We start from the raw sequence: 15317 nt of genomic DNA on the forward strand, positions 1-15317 counted from the left end.
AAGAAGCATCTTCCACCGGTATCACAATTGTAATTTTCGGGTGATCTCTGGGCTCTTCTTCCCACCTCCCCTGGCTCCATCAGCCAGTCACTTCCTCCCTCCTGGGCTCTGTTCCTCGCTCTTCTCTATCCTGGGGTCTGGAATGGTCCCCAGTCCGCCGGGAGGCAGTAGGGTCCCAGTTCCTCCAGCCGTCCCCGGCGCTCCCCACAAGGTCTCCCCGACACCCCTTCCTCCAGGCACCCCGCGCCGCCCAGGGCCACGCCCTCCCCGTGGGCGAGATCACCTGTCCCTCCTCCGCCGCCGCCTCCTCGGGTACCCTTTCGCCCCCCTCCTGCTCCCCTTCCTCCGCCGCCTCCCCCAAGCCCTCCCCTTCCCCGCCTCCTCCCACCCCTTGGTGTATATAGTAAAGGCCGGGCGCCGCACGCAGACACACACTCGCCCGGACACAGGCGCACACACGCTCACGCACAACCGGCAGCGGCGGCGGCGACAGCGGCTCGGTGACAGCGGCGACGGCGGCTCCCACCGCGGCGCACCCCCTTCAGGCGGCCGGCGGCGAGGCCAGACCCGAGAGTTCCCGCACCCGCGACCACCCCGCGGCTTCCTGGAGGCGGCGGCCGCGATTCCAAGGTAACGGCCGCGGCGCCCCCGTGCGGGCCGGGGTCACCCCCCCCCCCACTCCTCGCGCAGACCTGCCATCAGGACGTAGGGGGCGCGCCGGGCTGGGCGCGCCTGGCGGGGCCCGGCGCCCGGGGAGGGGCCTGCTCCCGGGGGCAGGACGGCGCCCGGAGGCCGGGGCCGGCGGGGAGGGCCGGGCGGGGGCGGGGACGCTGGCCGAGGCCGCCGCCCGTGTGGCGCGCCGGGGCTCCGCTCCCGTTCCCGGCGCCGCGCACTGCCCGGCGGGGCCAGGGACTGCCGGGGAGGCGGCGCCGGCCGGCGGGGCGGGGGCCCAGAAGTGGGTTTCGGGCCGCCGCCCGCACTGGCACCGGGCGCAGAGGGCGGTTCACGGCGGACTCCGAGCCCCGGCACCGCACCGGGCAGTCTCCGGATCTGCCGTTCTGTCCCGGCCGGGAAAACCCGGCGCCTTCCAGGCCCTTCGAAAGATGGATTCTGTTGACGTATCTGGCGGCCCTGGCGAGCCGGGTGGAAAGTTGGGTTTTGCCAGATCGCGCCGGGCTCCTCTTTGTGATGCGCGGCCAGCCCCGCATTCCCCCGGAGCCGGGTGAGTGTGCACCGACGCCCCGGGAGCCCCGGTGCCCCCCAATGCCCAGCCCCGGGGTGGCCGCACCAGCTCGGGCTTTCTGCCATGTTAGGCACAGAGCAACGTTCTCGTTGCATTTTTGCGTGCTTTTCAGTGGCGCCTTTTGCTGTGGAGGGAGTTACTGCTTCTCTCCGCGGTAGCTTTTTCGGGGTTGGGGTTGTGCTCTGTGTGTTTGTTTGTTTGTTTGCCATTTAAAGCCCGACTATTGTTCAGGATAAGCTCCGCCTGGGTGGGGAAATGGCATCCCACCACAGTTGCTGGCGAGGGGTAGAAATGTTGCCAAACAGCTGCTGCTTTGTGTTTCCCTATCAGAAGTCCCTGGAGTAGGTTTGGGGCAGGACGGATGGATGGAGAGAGGGATGGGGCACGGAAGAAGAGGGTGGCTTTGGAGAAGCCGATTGTCAGCGGCACCATGACACTCACTCAGCCTCCCTTTCTGCCTGCCAAACTTTTATGAATATTCCTTTTGTGGCAAAGGGAAGCTTAATGAATTTAGCCCAGTTTTCCAAGAAAAAGCAACCCAGCTCTAACAATGGTTTGAGAACTTAATCAATGAAAAAGGCAGGAGAGGAGGACAAGGAGGCGCCAATACCATATCGAGTATGTGGTTGCTGCTTGCAGAGTCAGGTAGGGGAGAGGTGGGCAGGGCACGGCGCAGCGTCTGGGTGACCATGTTCCAGGAATTGTTGGTAGCTCTCACCTGTGTCCGCTGGTGCCACCCACCGTCGTGCCCCTACATCCTGGGCTGCCCAGAACCTGGCGATGAGGTTTGAGGGGCAGCTTGCGGCAGTGCGCGGGCTGGCCCCCCTCATCTGGCGTTTTTAAGGATGTGTAAATATTTTGCTGAGGATAAGTGACATCAACAGAATGATATTCCGCAGAGCCCGGGTGTGCAGCGATGATAAATAGATATGGCCAAACAAAGTTTTGATAACCGCGTATTCTCATGGCTCTCTCTGTTTCATTTGGGTCTTTGTTTTTGTTGGTTTAGCATTATCTCGCATCCTCTGGTGTGATCCCTTTATTTAGCTGATTCTTGGAAGCTTCTCTTTAGAATAAAGAGAAAAGCAGCCAGCAGGGAGAAAACAATTCTTAGCCTTGCATGAGTCAGGCAAGGTTTTCTGTGCTTTTCCCAGGAAATCTTTCCCACCGTTTTCTAGATGTCTCTCTTGCTCCTTTGGAGTCCTCAGAATTGGTTGTTGGTGGACCGAGAGACTTGTGATAACTTTGAAAATGTGGTGTGGACATGCCTTTGTTACAGTAGAGGGGTGGCAAGGTGGGAGGGGGACAATGTGGAAGGGGACAGTATGGAGGCTAGTTTTCTTCTCAAACGGGAACTTGAGAAGCCAGGGGTGGGCTGGAAGGCAGAGAATCATAAGCTTGGTGGCATCCCAGTTTCCCTGCCCCTTACAAGCCCAGAGAAGCCACCTCCCCCACACCTCACATACACAGTCTCCTTCAAATGGGCACCCGCTTCTCGTCCTGACAGATGCCCACTAGAGGCATCCCCAGGGCAGCCCAGACACTGTGAACCAAGTCAGACTGGAACTTAGGAGTAGTGGCTACTTTGGCACCAGCCCAGGGGACCATTCAGCCACCCGAAGGGGTTCCTTTATGATGAAAAAAAGCCAAGACCTCCAGTGGTGACCTTCTGCCCAGGAAAACCAGTTCATCTGAGGAACATCTGAGCAAATGAAAAGACAGTTTTCCAAGTGATGCTGCTTGCTGGGGTGAAAACTAGGTTTGATAGGCAGTTAGGCAAGGACTGTAAGATACATTTCAAAATCTTGTATCCAGAATACAGAGTCCCTGAGACAGGACCATCTGAACTGCAAGAAAGAAAAATCAAAGACTGGAAGGTGTATGAGGAGCTGTTACTGGGAGTGCTCTAGCTGTAATGACCCAGAAGCTGAGGATAGGACTGGCCTCCCAAATCCATTGACCCAGAATGGAGATAGTCTGGATGTGCAGTGAGCCCTGTAGAATGTGCTCCAAATCTATGATAAGAAAATAGGAAACGTCTGTTCTCTGGCTTCTCCCCTAACCTTAGAATTTTGGAGAGGATGGTAGTGGAAGGAAATAAATTGGGAAGGGAGCTAACAATTATTGTTGGCCTCTGTCTGCCAGGCACTTCACATGTGGTAAACCTTCTCAGCCACCATATGATGGAAGAATTATTTTACAGATAAGGAATCTGAGGCTCAGATAAATTTCCAGTCGTGTGTCAGATTTCAGACTTTGGTGGTTATGATTTAAAGGGGCAACATGTCCCTCTTCTGCTCCAGGTCTCTTATTTCTCTTAACCTGTCTGAGCCTCAGTTTCCTTACCTACAAGATGAGAATAATCTTTCCCATCTCACATGGACATTGTAGAGATTAAAGTGGGGCTTGTCAGCGTGGAACCACGGGGCTAAAACTAGAGTATGACGCCAGGTACTTCAGGCCCCCAACCAAACATACAAATCTCTGGATCTCTTCCTGCTGAATCTTTCAGCCCCTCCATCTTGACAAAATCTGATACCCAATTGGTGGGGGTTGGGGGGGAAGGTGGAAGCCCACAAGTAGGCAGCCAGTTGCTCACAGTGCATACTTATATGCCAAGTAGATAAACCCAATAATACCTATGTCAGATGGACAGAGTGTGCCTTTACATCTTGGAGTCCCCACCACCCCAATGTTGCTTAATAAATGAGAGTTGAGTGACTAAATGATGGCACTGATGAAGTGAACAGCGATGGGAGGGGACTGTAAATCATTGTTAAGGGAGACCCAGCAGGGAGAGATCCAAAGATTTGTATGTTTGGTTGGGGGCCTGAAATTCCTGGTGTCATACTCCAGTTTTAGCCTTTGGCAGCTCCATGCCGACAAGCCCCGATTTAATCTTTACAAAATCCATGTGAGATGGGCGAGATTATTCCCATCTTGTAGATGATGAAACTGAGGCTTAGAACGGTTAAGTAACTAACTCAAAGTCCATGATGGGACCAAAGGGTGGGTGAGGTATTTTTACTAGTAATGTCTCAAATAAACAAACACTGTATAGGAAAATGAGGAGGGGACTTGCTATGCAAATGTATCGTTAAAGCAAGCCCCTTAGCCCCCTTCCAACCAGGTGGTAGCCTTTAACCTCCTAGAAATTCTGGAGCCACTGAGAGAGCTGGGCTTTGAATCTATGTATGAGGTGCTTCTGAATGCTGCCTCCCTGATCAGAATATGAGGGAGATCTCAGAGAATGAGGGGGAAAGATGGCTAATTGCACTCTTCCCACACACAAAAGCCTGTGTGGGCTTCTGAATTAAGCTTGATTTGGGGATCAGGGTGACATCCTTGCTATAGAGTTGGCAGCTCTTGTCTTGAGAGAATGCCTCTGATTACCACTTCTCCCTCCAACCTGATTGTCTGTCTGGGTGCCCATCATCTCATTCTTTCCAGACTCAAGGCCTTTCCTCCGTGGCTCACAATGTTTGATGAGCCTCTTGAGTCTGCCGCTTCCCTCTCCTCTGATGGCAGCTGGTGAGACGCTGATTTTGGCAGCCAGGTTAGTACTTGTGGACTTCACACATGACCCTTCTTCTCTCTCCTGCCAAGAACACACACACGAGCACACATGCACACACAGACACAGGAGCACATAATTTGATCACATTTCTGTATCTGCTTCACCAAATTAGATTCAAACCCAGAATTGTTATTGAAAGAAGTATGTGACTTTGGTGTTCTTCTCTCCCAGCCCCTGGCCTGAACAGAGCAGAACAGCTAAGATGGAGGCGGCTCAGCCAGCAGATGTCTTGAGACATTGAACATACTTGCTGGACTTCCCACTACTGTGGGGGCAGCACCCCAAAATATGGGCATGGTCTGCCTTCGTCCATCTGGGCTTCTGTAACAAAATTCCATAGGCTGGGTGACTTATAAAAGATAGAAATGCATTTCTCATAATTCTAGAAAATGGGAAGTCAAGGATCAAGGTGCTGGCAGATTCGGTGTGTGGGGAGCGCTTTTTTATTGATTCAGAGAGGGCATCTTCTTGCTGTGCCCTCACATAGTGGAAGGGGCAAGTGAGCTCTCTGGGGCTTCTTTTACAAGGGCACTCATCCCATTCATGAGGGCTCCACTCTCATGATCTAATCACCAAGCAAAGGCCCCACCTCTGAATACCATCACGTTGGGGATTAGGATTTCAACACAGGGATTTGGAGGGGACAGACACATTCAGACTATGCATGGTCTCAGGGCTTTTCATAAAAGCCAGTTTTAATCTCTACTTAGACATAGGACTGGGCTCCTCGAACATCCCAATCCTTGTAATTCAATTTCTGCTGTAATTAGCTCCAACAACTCAGTAATTCTAGAGAACTTTGGAGCAGATCCTGCTCACACCTATCACTCCTCTTCCCATAACTTTTTGGTCTTTCAGCACAGCATTGTCTAATAGAACTTTCTATGATGATGGAAATGTCCCATGTCTGCACTGTCCCACACACTAGCAACTAGCCACATGTGGCCATGGAGTGCTTGAAAATGGTTGGTCCAAATTAGGATGTTCATTAAATATAACACATGCATGGGATTTCTATGACTTAATACAAAAAAAAGAATTCAAAATAGCTCATTAATATTTACATTGATTACATGGTGAAATTATAATATTTCCAATATATTAGTTTGATAGAGTATTAAAATTGCTGTCAGTGGTTTCTTTATTTTTTTAACGTGCCTACTAAAACATTTAAAATTACATAAGCATTTCGATTAGCCAGAGGTGCTCTGGAGCAAACTAACTAAACTTGGGACTTCAGCCTCCAGATGTTTTGGGGACATAAATGCTCTCCATCTTGATGGCAGATGGGAGGCAGGGGGCTGACACAATAGCCACAGCAGCCTGGCATCAAGCAACTTTGATTTTCGGTAGCTCAGGTGCCATCATGGGGGTTCCCTACTCACAGTCTCATGTTCTGTGAGTAATGTGGGACCCAGAAACGCAATAGAATGAGCAAGGCAAAAGGAGCACAGGCAGGATTGGCTGAGATGAAATGGCTTCTTTCCTTTTTTTGACCCTGCCCACTCTAGGCTGGTGTCCTCGTCCATCAGAGAATTCCTTGACACCTGTTCTAGTAGCAGCTTAAAGTAATATCCATCCCAGGGATTTGTGCTTGGAGAGTAATGTTGCCAGTAGACATCCTCATGCTGAGAGTGGGTTATTTGGGGCCAGAGCCAGCCTTAAAGAAAATAAAAAAGAGGATGCACACTGTCATTTCCTGACAGCTTGATGAGAACAAGAGCAAAGACATAAATAAAATTTCTGTGAGGGAGACAGAATAAGGAAGGTCAATTTCACACAACCGTAGCACCACAGATGAAGAAACCTGGCCAAAAGAGGGTTCAGGGAGGTGGAAGAAGGATTTTGGCTGGTACCATGGTATCATTATATGACATCATTCCTGGGTCCTTCCCTGGGCACTGGGTATGGCACGAATAGGCATAAAAGGATGGGATAATGAACTTGGGACTGCAGTGATTTACAGGTCAGGCGTCTGTGGCTCTGGCTCCTGAGGGGGCTGCCCTCACAGGGAACCCTTGGCTGACCTCCTTCGGCTCCTCAGAAGGAGTTGGTTTTGTTTCACATGGCAGAAGCAGACTGTTTACTGGAGCACAGGAAGAATCCGACATTCTGGCGAAAAATAATTCATTAACAGCCAGGGTATTACCAGTTCCCTGGAAAAGCTCCTCCAGCTGCACTGTAGCAACTGTTCTTTTTCAGCAGCAGAATTAGGCCTTGCTGGCAGCCAAGACTGGGTGTGTTTGGGCGTTTTTGTTGCTGTTATTTTTGCCTTTGTGTGTATGGCCACTTTTTCCTTATAATTCAGAGAAAGAAATGGAGGCCTGGAAGGGTTGAAATGGTGTAGCTGTCAGCCATTCTTTCCTTCGTGCTTTAAGCCTGGAAGCTTCAGGCTGACTGTAGGAACATAGGTTTTTCCTGATAAAAGCCCATCCCCAATGTGGGGGCCCTGCAGAACCACATAGAATGTTCTAGGATGAAAGGAATTTTAGGGAACTGAAACACCTGTTCTTAAGATTCTCTGAAAGCAATTGGCTGAAGAATCCCTCCCCACCCCCATATATACAACCAGGCAGAAAGTCCAATCTTGGCCATGTGGAATTCTTTTGCTTACTATTAATTGGCACAGTGGGGCCAAAGTATGTGATTCATCATCCCAGTTTTGAGGGCATTTGGAAAGCCAGGCAAGCATAACCAAGAGAATGAGCTGCATGTTTTGCTCACTAAAGAATGATTGAATCTACAGTAAATACAAGGAAAGATTCAGGAAGCTTTTTGTGCTCTGGAAAAACATGTTTTAAAAAAAGGTTTCTGTCTGCCTGTTTGTTTTTTAATGCTTCATGCTCAGAAGTGTGTGCCCAGCTAGCAAAAAATGGGAAAGAATAGCATTGCCTTGTTTTAGTTTTTTTTTTTTTTTAACTCTAATTGCAGGTTAAGTAAGATACAGTGTATTGATTTTGGTTTTGTGTGGAACATAACTAGATAATCATTTTGTTTTATGAGATATTAATTTCCACCCATTTAGAGTGATGAAATATGCATTTAAAATATGCGATACCTACCCCACCATCATCACAGTATTTCTTTATTGTCCCTAGATTCAGAAGGAGAAAGTATTTCATTTATATGGAAAACAAGTAAATATGTTAGTGAACATATATGTAAACTTTCCTTAGATTTTGAAAAAAATAGATCTTTTCCCTTTGATGTCTGCCAAAATTATGAATGTTAAAGACCAAGCATATTTGGCTTTAACTGGAGCATGGTTTCTTCACCTTGGTCTTGTTGACATTTCAGACCAGAGAATTGTTTGTTGCAGGGCACTGTCCTATACACCTTAAGACGTTCAGCAGCCTCCCTGGCCTCCACCCACTAGACACCATTAGCACCACATCCCTCTACTCCAAACCCTGCCAAATGTCCCGTCTGGGACAAAATTAGCCCTATTGAGGACCACTCATCTAGACCAAAATTTAATAAGTACTTTGTGTTTTTGTGAAAATTCCATTTGAAATAATAAAAGACACAATTTTCACCCCCCCCGACTTTTATATATACAATTCATGGGCATGATTAATTAACAGTTGTAAGTGGGTCGTGTGCCTGACTTAATTCTAAGGTTGGCAGAAGGGTCTATAAGACTGTATAAGCATGGAGACTTCTTTAAGGCAGGCAATTTTATAAGTCATAGGTAATTGGGGGATGCATTGTAAGAACTAGTGGCTTCTCTGGTTTTTCATAAAGAGAACAGGTTTATTCCTCCCTAATTTCTTTTTCATATGCACCTGATTCCAGGCGTGACTTCAAAGCCACCATGCATCTTCCCCTACCCCTGACCCCTCCCCACTGTCATTTCTCCAGTAGCATCTTAAGCCCAAGTCAATTAATTTAGCCTTTTAGTGTACTTGTGAGAGCTCTGCTTGTAATACTGTAATGGACTCATTTCAGATTGTGGCAGCCCTTTACTCACCACTGAATTCTATGTTTTCCAGTACTATTGAGAGAGAAAGTCAACAGTACTTTCTTGGTAGATGGATCATTTTTCATAATGATTGGAAGTTGAAATTCAGGTGGCCCCCATCACCCCTGGCAATTTTGTTTCCTTTTACACACATTTGTTTCCTTGAAGCAATTCTCCTTCAGGCAGCTAGCTCCTGGTAATGCCTACAGGCAGCAACAGCAGGTGAAATGTTGCCACCAGGACGAGCCCTCAGCCATATACTTTCTGGTAGTCCCTTGAAAGGCTAGAAAGGAGGGTCATGTCTTACACAGGAAAAGTGTCATGGGGGCAAACTGTGCCCTGACCATACATGGAAATGGAATGGGTGTTTAGGGGACAGGAAGAGGGCAGAGAGTATCCCCCAGATCAGCCCTCTGCTGCCAGTCTCTGGGAGTGATGTGGGAACGGGGGATGCTGGTGGAGGATACGGGCAGTTGCTCAGTGAAGTCAAAATAGGCCACTTCATTTTGTAGCCATCCAAGATAGGCTGACCTTTTCCAAAGAGTGTCATGTGTAGGATTCCCTTGCATGCTAGCCAGTGAGGAAAGATGGAAAGGTGAGCATTGAGGGATTTGGCAAGCCAGCACCATTTCTTCATTGGTGAGTTCCAGTGTCTCTTGAAGTGTGGTTGAAGTCTTCCTTGTCGCCATGAAGAGAGAGAGAGGCTGGCAGGGATCCACAGTGTGCTGGGCTCGGGCGGATAAATAATTGATTCGCAGCACGTGACACTTGGTCATTCTAAGTTGCCAGTCCCTTGAAGGCCATGATTTGGGTGATGGTCGAAACACTGGGAGAGGAAACAGGATCATAAATCTGGGCGTTGGAGGCCAGTTTCATGGTGCAGAGGCCACTGGGGCCACTGCTGTGTGCTGCAGAAGCAAACAGACAGGTCCGAGTGGTATGTTGTTCCTCAAAATAATGGCAATGGAAATGGCTGTGAAAAACATTTAGGACCTTGTCATAAAAATTCAAACAGTCTTCCTTCTATAGAGAAAAGCTAAATAAACCCTATTGCAGCTGTATTAAGTAGAAACAGATTTGGAAATCGAGTGGTTTTTTTCTTTTCTGAGACACTTATTTATAGCAGGTTGGGCAGAGGCTGCCACTATCTTTCGAGACTCCGGAAGAGTGTTTTCCAGATGGTCCTTGCTGTTTTTCTATTTATTAAGCTTAGCTGAACACTGCTGTGCTTGGAAAGGGTCATAGAAACCAGTGGGTTTTTTTTTTTCCATATTACAATGGCCATTGATTGGTTAGCAATCAATGGATGGGAATGGATTGAGCCTGTGCCGATGAATTTCCTATTGCATTTTATAAACAAGGAAAATGTCAGGAAAGCACAAAATAGAGGTGCTCTCTCGACTATATATATCAAAGCTTTGAAAACCATACGGAGTTACATTTTTTATTGAATTCCAGCTAAATTTTGTTTTAAAACAATGCTCCCCTCTTTAGTAAAGATCTACAATGTTGCCGTTTCCTTTCCAATATCTAAACAATGTCCAGATCCATTTTAGATTGAGCAATTAGCTCTGGCTGCAATTTCCTTTTATGAAAAAAGAATCACTAACCCTCTAGACTAAATATGAAATTATTGAATGTGAAAATATCAATATGGGGCCATTTGTTCTAAGATCCTTTTTGGCATATCACTTGCATTTTAAGAAGGTTAGAAAAGGCCAATTCTGACCTGTGCTTCCATGTTGGACACAGCCACACCAGAAACCCCAAGCTTTGTTTGTGCTCATAGGAGCTCGGAAGTTGGATTTAAAGTAATCAGGGCTGAAGCTTACAGCCCAAACTGCAAGGGGAAACATCTTAAATGCCACCTAAGCCAGTGGTCCCCACAGACCAGGTTTGCAGACCACTGCCTGTATGGGACAGGATTTCTGCCCCTTCACAGTGAAATGGAAGAAAAGTGAAAATGCAGTGAATTTATTGTGTTTAAAGCTAAACCTTTTTCACTTTGCAAAACTGCCCTATATTCCAAAATGATCTTCCCACTGTCCTTGGTGTGAAACTTTCTTTTATGACTGATCAAGAGATAGTGGATGACATTTGTATTTTGACGTCTTTATTTGACAAAGTGAGAAGTTGTCCAACTCGTATTGGATCCTTCATTTTAAAAATGTTACTCATCCATAACATTCAAAAGTTTGACATTCACCCAGGAGACCCAAGTAGACCTGGAAGGGGAGCCTTTGTTATGATTCCTAAGCCAGAAACAGCAACCTGAGAAAGGATCCTGGGGCTGCTTCCCTGAATCCCTTCTTTGCTCAGCTCTTCTGACCCCTCACTCATAGAGAGCTGGCTTTTCCAAAGCCCATGTGAAGAATGGAATTGCTTCTTTGGAGGAGTTTGAGGGGTAAAACTGGCCTCTTGAACATGAAAGTGCAAGTGTGCAGCCTCAATGCTGAGAGCCTGGGCCCTTTATCCCTGACTCCCAATGTCAGTGCTATTGCTGGTTCTCATGGCTTGACCTCCTTCACCTTCTCCTCAGCCATGCCCATTGTTGTAATGAACACAGGCCTCAAAAGGCTCCCAGTGTGGCCCTGTTCTCCTCACTGCTCTGCATGATTTGTTGACTTGCTCTCCCCAGCTGCTATTCTACAGGCCTGCATCAATTTACTCCTAAAGCACCTCTCTAGTCTTGTCACTCTAGCTCAAGAACATTCAGTGACTCCCTATTTCCTAATAAGGTTGAATAAAATGCCACATATAAAGCCCTATCTACTTTCCCAGCCCATTCCTCCCATCCTACAGCTTAGACTGGCATTCAGTAAGGCATCATGGGAGGGTGTCTCAAGGTTGTACAACTTCTTTGTGCTGGGTTTTGTTTTCTTATATGGGGGGAGACTTCAAAAAAGGTTATGGGATGTCTTGAGTATCTTTCTAGATGAAGAAAATGGAAGGCTTGAGTTTAATGTGTGTGTGTGTGTGTGTGTGTGAGAGAGAGAGAGAGAGAAGAGAAGAGAAGAGAAGAGAAGAGAAGAGAAGAGAAGAGAAGAGAAGAGAAGAAAAGAGAAGAAAAGAGAGAAGAGAAGGAAAGAAAGAAAAACGAAAAGAAAAAGCCATTAACAAAATGAGGCTTTCTGGTTTCAAGAATTGCAGCCTTACTACAAGTCTCTTACCACTCTGTGTTAGGAGGCCACCTTGCTGGCCTGCCAGCAAATGGGTATTGCTTCAGAGTTACACTACAAGCTTATCCTGTTGAGAACTGAGCCACTTACACAAGCTCTGAAATTTACAACTCAAACGTAGAGGAAGGGGTCCATCCTAGTCAATGCACACTGTCCGTTCTGTAAGGAAACATCCTCCAATGACTGCTCATGAAGTCATAAAAACAAGGAAATTATCCATCATTTATGAAGCTCCTGCTATAGGCTGGATAGTGGTACCAGGTGATTTACATATACTATTTTATTTCCAGCTTCATCACCATATGAGGTAGGTTAAGGTATTATGAACTCTATTTCACAGAGAAGGAATCAGAGGCTTGGAGAAGTCTAGTAACTTACACAAGGTCACGCCACTTATAGGAGATAGAACTGAGATTCTATACAGCCTGGTTTAGTAAAACTTTCTGCAATGATGGAAATGTGCACAGTCCGATATGGTAGCCACTAGCTACGAGTGATGGTAGGAGCACTAGCAATGTGGCTGGTTTGGCCGAGGAAGTGGATTTTACTGAATGTACACTTTGGTAGCAGCTCTAGAATATGCTTGTTTCACCACATAGTTCTGTCTCTCTGCTTTCTGCAGATTTTACATCTCTCTTCCTCCCTCCAGACACAATACAGTTCTGCCTTTTCCCAGAGGCCTGTAGCCAGCCATTCTCAAGGGCGAGTGTGCATTAGAATTGCCTCTATACTTCAGGGAGCAGTGGTTGCTGGTTCAAGTCAGCAGGGAGAAGTTTCCTTCCCACTGCTGTCCTGAAGAGCTTACCCTCTCCTCATTATCCCGGCTGTATTTCCGCAACAGATTTGGTCACTTTCTTGGCAGTTGTTCTTAAAAGCATTCATTTTAATTTGGGACTCTTTTGGGAGGAAGAAGGTGGAGAGCCAGTTGCAGGTGAAGAAAGAAGCATGGGCTCTAGGAACTCCTTGACCACCCTAGCAATCTAGGGCAAGCCTAGGCAGAGAGGCCCATTTGCTGTCCGATCTGCTATTCTCTGTAATGAAACAGGGCAGAAAAGTTGACTAGGAAAGAGTGAGACAGACGGATAATGAAGCCCGATTTCCCCACCTCCTCCATGCTCCTACACTTATTTCGTCACCTTAATTAAAGTCTTTGTCCATTTGGAGGGCAAAAGCCAGCCTTCCTGGGGCAGGGGTGGAAGCAAGGGGGTGTGAATGGCTAGGTGGCCAGGGAAGGTCTGGAAAGGTCTCTGGAAGGAGACTGTGATGTCAGCCACCTTAACACTTGATCTCGATTTCAGCAGTGCTGAGAATGTTCTTGTTTAAAAAAACAAAAATAGGTGGAAAGAAGTAGTCGAGGTTACTCACTGAAGCCGCTGTTGAGCTGTTTTTCTTATGAATATTTGTAAAATAAAAGAGTGATATGGAATCATTTTTTTCTGAGTGTGCACAAGTATTGTTTTCTCCCCACAGAGACTAGCTTTTTCTCTCTCGCTCCCTCTTTTTTTGTTGTTGTTTTATTTTTTGTTTTATTTGAGAGCAGAAATCATGTGTCTTTTTTTGTGGCTTGGTCTCAAACCAACATTCATTCTCCTGAGCCAGGCGGCACTTTCTAAAGCTCATTTTAATCATAGTCTATGACAGTCCAGCCCTCCTTGGCTCCTGCCAGCACTTAGATGCTGATAATAGATTGAACAAAAAAGTGCTAACACACAAGTTTTCCTCAGTTTGTCTGTTTCCAAAAGTAAGTCTCCAAAAGGCATGAAGTCAAGGGCTTTTTTTGCATTATTATAGAGGCTCTGTCCCCATTAATTGGTGGTGAAATGTAAATTTCTTGGGCTTTTAATACTTCTATTTTCCTACCACTTAGCTCTCTGTCATCTACCCATGAGAGGGCTCAGTAAATATCAGCACATGGTAGGTCCCAGATTTCTGGCTGTCTCTGGTCTTTCGTCACAATCATCACCAGGGGCCGAGGCCTGCCTTCCTCTAGTCAGTCAAATGCACTGTTAACTCCATTGTGGATATTTGGACAGGAAGTTCTTTATACCCCATCCATATGGATACTTCTTTGCTGCCTTCAAATCCATTGCTTTCTGCAGAGGGCTAGGCCAAGTGCTCCATCCTTCCCCTTCATTCCTTTTGACTACGTCTGTGACTGGGGGCGAAGGACTCCATGGTCTCCAAACCTAAGATGGAGTTGAAGCACCGGGCGGCTTTAATATATGTGCTTTCACTTCTACCACACAGTCACTTTTGGAAACAGCTATTTTCATTTGCAGGATGAGGAAACTGAGGCAGCAAAAGGGCACGTTCTGAGTGATGAGCAGAAAAGGTGGGCAGGGCTCATATAATGGGTCTTGTGTGCCTTGATGAAGACCTTGGACTTATCCTGAGCAGTTTTCAGGAGGCCTGTGACATGATCTAGTTTATGTGTTTGGTCTTTTTCCCAGTGGAGATGAACTGGAGGGTGGGGGATGGGGAAGGCCCTGTTGCAGTAACCCAGAAAGAGAGGTGAGGAAGAACCCAAGTAGAGGAGTGCAGTGGATGGGGAGGCCAGTGGCTGGATTCAGAAAGGATCCAGAAGGCTGCCTCCCTGAGGCTTGGTGATGGCTTTGTATTAGTCTGTTCTCATGCTGCTAATAAAGACATACTCAAGACTGGGTATTTATAAAGGAAAGATATTTAGTGGGCTCACATTTCCACATGACTGGGGAGGCCTCACAATCATGGTGGAAGATGAAGGAAGCACAAAGGGATGTCTTACATAGTGGCAGGCAAGAGAGAGTTTGTGAAGGGGACCTCCCCTTTATAAAACCATCCAATCTCTTGAGACTCATTCACTATCATGAGAACAGTATCGGGGAAACCACCCCCATGATTCAGTGATCTCCACCTGGCCCTACCCTTGACATATGGGGATTATTACAATTCAAGGTGAGATTTGGGTGGGGACACAGCCAAACCATATTAGTCTGATAAACTAAATGATGATAGCACCCTGGTTTCTCACTTTTGGGTCCCTTAGTGGGTCAAGAAACTCAGAAGAAGGGAGAGAGTGGGTACCTGGGCCTCCCCTCCCTCTGCAGCCAGGCCTAGGTGAGTAGCCAGAAAATTTTGGTATGGCCCAGGCAATCCTATTCTGAGTCCTCATTTCTGAAGGAAATGCAATGAAAACAAATGAATGGGTCACAAGAGCCTTTTGAAGCCATTCTGGGGACAAAAACAAAATCTGACAGACATAGTCAACAGCCCAGGAGCACCTTCAGTCCACAGCTTTAAATGAACTTCACAAATGCATATGCTTTAAATAGGTCAGACTCTGTAAGTAGGAGGGGACCTTTGAGTGAGCCTGCTGGT

At 47.2% G+C, this 15317-nt stretch overlaps 1 protein-coding gene across 2 annotated transcripts in view; it reads left to right on the plus strand.

The window, feature by feature from the left end:
* The first annotated feature begins 426 nt into the window (after nt 1-426).
* The window catches only part of RAI2 (retinoic acid induced 2), a 62866-nt gene continuing 47975 nt past the window's right edge, over nt 427-15317 (plus strand). The window contains exon 1 of one of the 2 annotated variants that reach the window (XM_002762680.3): nt 427-630. The gene's annotated coding sequence lies outside the window, so the exon portion shown is untranslated. Of the gene's footprint in view, nt 631-825; nt 1223-15317 lie in introns of those variants that run through there. The other variant, XM_008989031.4, reaches the window with a different exon arrangement.

Source organism: Callithrix jacchus, chromosome X, assembly GCF_049354715.1.
Source record: "Callithrix jacchus isolate 240 chromosome X, calJac240_pri, whole genome shotgun sequence".
NCBI classification, from domain to species: Eukaryota; Metazoa; Chordata; class Mammalia; order Primates; family Cebidae; genus Callithrix; species Callithrix jacchus.